This window comes from Echinops telfairi, unplaced genomic scaffold, assembly GCF_000313985.2.
Source record: "Echinops telfairi isolate 266 unplaced genomic scaffold, ASM31398v2 ScPeMD7_5868;HRSCAF=6743_0, whole genome shotgun sequence".
Taxonomy (NCBI): domain Eukaryota; kingdom Metazoa; phylum Chordata; class Mammalia; order Afrosoricida; family Tenrecidae; genus Echinops; species Echinops telfairi.
Window position 1 is genome coordinate 5157920 of NW_022109767.1, and position 5150 is coordinate 5163069.

Consider the following 5150-nt stretch of genomic DNA (forward strand, 5'->3'; position numbering starts at 1 on the left):
TGAATTGTATGAGCCCCAATAAATTGATTTAAAAAAATATTTTGTCGTTTGGATAGGCTATCTAAACACTAGGATAAGAATTGTTAGTTGATATTGCTGTTGCTTGTGGTGTGTTTCATGCTTATTAAATTCTTCCAAACTCTTTTTGAGGCAAATATTGTCTTTCCTATTTTAGTAAGAACTAAGCTCAGGGTAAGACAGATACTTATCCAATATTTCATTCCATGTCTTCTGATTTCAGGTTTCTTGTTCATTCTTCCATCTTGACTTTCATGGTGTCCTTCAGGAAGATTTCCACTGTGGACTCTATGAATTACATTTGCTGTTAAATTCAAATTCAAAGACATCAGAGAAGTCCTTAATGGCATCAAAGATTTGGACCCAACTACCAATCTACAGGTTGACTATTTGAGTGTATCCAGCAATACCACGGATGAAAAACCTGAGAATATGCTTCCATTATGAATCAAGACCAACTTGATGACAATACATTTTGTTGTTGGTATGGGAGCTTACGAAGAATGCTGGGGGATGTTGTGCAAGTTACCTTTAAGAACTTTTATAACTGACTTTATTAAGAAAGGTGTCCTGATGGCTAAGTAGGCTTATGAGTTGGGTTATTATCCACACGCTGCTCTGTGGAAGAAAGATGAAATGTTCAGTTCCTGGAAAGATTGCCAGTCTCAGAAATCCACAGAGGGGGGTGTTCGACCTTGCCCTATAAGGTTGCTATGAGCCAGAATTTATCGGATGGCAGTGAGTTTGAAAGAATTTAGAGGAGTTCTAGTGATTCAGTGTTTAAAGCATTCAGATGATAATTGAAAGGTTTGTAGTTCGGACTCCTTTCTATTCTGGAGGTGAAAGCTGTAACAGTCTGTTTCCTTGAGGATTTAGAGCCTTGAAAACTTTATGAAGCAATCTACTCTCTTCTACAGCAACACTGTGAGTCAGAGTTGAATCGCTATCAGTAGATTTAGTGCATATAATTAAAAATACTATCATCACAATCATCATGATGGCTTGAATCCACAGGAAACAACATTTTTATGTATTAAGATATTTATTCAAGGTATACTGAGATGTAGTCAATTAATATGGCCCTTCCAGCCATAAATGCCTATATGATGTACTTGTATTATAATTTAGGGCTCTGTCTGTGGTTATCATCCCATTTTACTGCAAATCCTCTACTAAACTGATGGATAGAATTATGGTGGGATGAAATCTTGACCTTGATAGAGGATGCAAACCAAGTCATATCTATTGTATCCTTGAAAATGTAGCTGCATAAAAGACCAAAACTACACTTCTCTCAAAGTCATTCCTCTGTGTATAAGAATCATCTTGGACACAGAGAAAAATACCAGGACCAGCAGAAATGGCCATGATCAGAGGTCTCAGTGGCTATGGCACTACATGTGGCAGAGTAAAGGAGCAAAGTCGAGAAGAAGCCAAGGCATGGAAACCATGAGACAGAACAGATGAGCAGCGACAAGATGATGGTGCTATGCAACTGAGCAACAGGCAGGCTTCCTGGTCCTTGGAGGAGGAGGAGGCCAAGTTGCATTGAGAGGCAGAAAACCAGGGAGAAACTTGACTGCTGATTCAGGAGAGATGTGACCATTGTCCAATGACTGTATTCTTATTGTTTTCTGATCCAGACTTGTGGTCACATGTTAACTCTCCCAATAACTCCCCTTACTCACGGATATCATTTATGAGTTCGGGGGGCTGTTGCAATGAAATATTGAGCTCAGCATAGAAGTAGAGTGGCATGGGAGAAATGGTTGATGCCACAGTAGGTAAAGAAGGATGGAGCATGGAGGCATGTCTGATCCCTGCCTCTTGGCAATGAGAAAGCCAAAGGAGGCCAGATACGGTCATCTTCCACGCTACTTTCTGCATGCATGAATATTAGCGTGCTAGGGCGAAATGGGCATTCTTATCTGACTTCCACTGAGCCATCTAATGTCAACAAAGACACAGTTTTGGAGGTTTAGCGACTTTTCCTCTCTTAGAGCTTGCACAGCATTTAATTGGCACTTAACCTAATATAGAATGGATCAAAAATTAAGTAGGCATTAATTAGGAGCACCAAATGTGAACTAGCCTTAAAAAGTTAATTATCAAATTGGTATAGCTATCTGTCAGCTGACTCCCATAAGCATCCTATTAAAGTGGTTCCATTTTTTAAGATGTAATATGTTTCTTAGAATGTGATTACACATACAATGTATGGCTGTAATTTTGAGTTAATTGCATAGTAGCTAGATTAACTTTTACATCATTACACTTTAATCAGTGTTTTTCATGATTAACGTTCATTTACATTTAAAGCTTCCAAGCTCTGTCTTCCAGTGTTTCTGTTCCTCTCTTCTCATGCCTTGTGCTGACTTAACATATCACTACATTAAAGCCCTCTGAGGACAAACTTCTGTATTTTCCCTCTTCAGGCACCATGAAGATGCTTGTAAGAAACTATGAGAGTAATTGTATCTTTTCCGCAATGCAATAGTAATGATTGTAATTAACTTAATATATAGAAAAGAAGGGGATAGAAATTAGCTAGAGAAATCACAGAGCAGATAAGGAAAGTAGTTAAAACTCTATGTCATTTTGACTTTAGTGTTATTCCAATTGTAACTTTCAGAGGGGGGAGAAGGACATAAAATTGTGTTTCTTCCTTACATGTGTCTTGGAAGCACATCATGATTTTTGAAAATCATACTCTGTAAATAAATAAATGATAATAAATTGGATTATAGATTGAGAAATAAATACATCCTACAGTAATATTATAAAGGATACCTATACTGATTTGAACCAGTCATTGAAAATCATTGCCATTTTTTCAAGATTTTATTTTAATGAATTGAAAGAATGTGTGAAAAACATTTTATAAAATATGTGTAACACATAAAGACAAAATCTCTGAAGTGATTCAGTTCATCTGAAATTTGTGGCTAATGTCTCCATATTTTCACACAATCTTGACAGAGTTGCATTTTTTTCATTTTAATATAAAAATGTGCCTGACCTATGACCTGGTACTTTCCAATCCCTCATATGCCCGCCAATTCTGGGCACTAAATGTAAAAAGAAAGTAGAATGGATGCACGCAAATTAAGGTATTAGTGAAGACTATTTGATAAAGTATGCTTGAGCGGAAAAATGACAGTCTTTTCTTAGAAGAGTTACACACAGAATATTCCTTTAATAGAAAATCAGCAGATTCACTTTGGATAAGAGGGAAGGGTGAGCCCCTAGAGGAGAACATAGTGCTTGGGAGAGAGTGCAAAAGAGGAAGCTCCTTGGTGAAACATTGACACACGAGCTACAACAGCGGACTCAATCCAGAAACATCGTGAGAATAATGCAAGGCTGGGTAATGTTTCATTCGGTGGTCCATGGAGTTAGGTCTATTAGTTAGAACTGAATCAAAAGCATCTAACAACAAAATTCTAATATTACCCAGAGAGTTTTTGTTTTGTTCCATAGTACAATTTATGTTTGATTACATTTACTAGATTTCCCACATATTAGCCACTTTCTCTGGCCTTCATTCCTATTGACATCTCAGACTATCCACCTAAAATATCCATTAAGTTTGCTTGGTGGTAATGTCTCTTGAGTTTTGCATGCAAAAAAAAAGTATCTTGATTTTGGTATCATTCTTAAAGTTACTTTTCGAGGGGATAAAATGTATGGTTGACATGGGGACTCATGCCACACAAAGATAGCATTTTATGATGTGCTGGCACTCCTCGGTGCTGATGATAATTTAGTTGTCTGTCTAATTGTTGCTTAGTTGAAAACAAAGTGATTGTTAGACATTTTTAAATTCTGTTTGTTTGGGGTTTGCAACAGTTTTGACATTTTGAAACTCACAAGTCCTTTGGTTGATGATTACATAGTCCTGCCCATTTTCAGAGCTTGATCGCTAAAAGACTCCATGAAACCAGCCCAAGAATGGAATCTCTGGAGTGTTTACACATTTGTAATAAGCTTTCTTATCAGGACCAACCTGAGAACCTTGGCACAGGGAAGACATAGGCTATCAGGAATAGGGAAGGAAACAAATACAGAGGGGTCACCAATTGACAAGTGGGATATACTGAAGATAAATCACCTGTGTACACTGAAAGAATTCACCAAGAGAGTAATAAGAGAGTTCACGGACTAGGAAAACATCTTTAGCAGTGACACATCAGACAAAGGCCTTATTAATGTAACCCACAATATTTTGCAAGCTTACAAAAAGAAAAAACTAACTGCCAATTGAGGCTGTGGGCAAAGGACCTGAATAGAAATTTCACAGAGGTAGAAATCCGAATGGCCAATAAACATATGAGTAAATGTTCCTGATCATTAGCCATAAAAGAAATGCAAATTAAAACAACCATGAGATACCACATAACACCCACCAAATAGCCCAATTCAAAACACCAGAAAGTAACAAGTGTTGAAGGGGCTGTTGGGAGATAGGAACTCTTGTTCACTGCTGGTGGACCTGTAGGTATGTATAGCCATCATGGCAATCGATTTGGCGATATCTAAAACGCATGGAGATTGAGCTACCATATGACCCAGCAATTCCCCTACTGGACATATACCCAGAGAGGCAAGAAACAAACCACGGCCAGACATCTGTGCTCCAATGTTCATCATGGCACAGTTCACAATTACAAGGAGTTTGAAGCAACTCAAATTTCCATCAACAGATGAATGGATCAAAAAACTTTGGTACATACATACAATGGAGTACTACGTGTCCCTAAAAGGCAGCGATGAATGCATGAAGCACGTTGCCGCATGGGAAGAACTGGAGGAAATCATGCTAAGTGAAGTAAGTCAAGCACAAAAGGACAAGCACAACATGGGTCCACTGAGATAAGCTTAAAATAAAGGGAGTGGGGCATAGGGGAAAAGCTAATATGTACATATTCCTGGAGTGAGGTCCAGCAACTATGGTGGCAGGGGCCAAACCCAATCCAGGGATACATACGGCAGCCAAATAAATAAGAGGGGGAAAGAAAGAGAGAAAAAACAGACACAGGTAGGGAGGGAGCAGGGCACTAACACACCCAAGGGGAGGGTATTGTTTATATCTCCACAGGACAGGGAGAGAGAGACCAGGCTTTAACCCAATG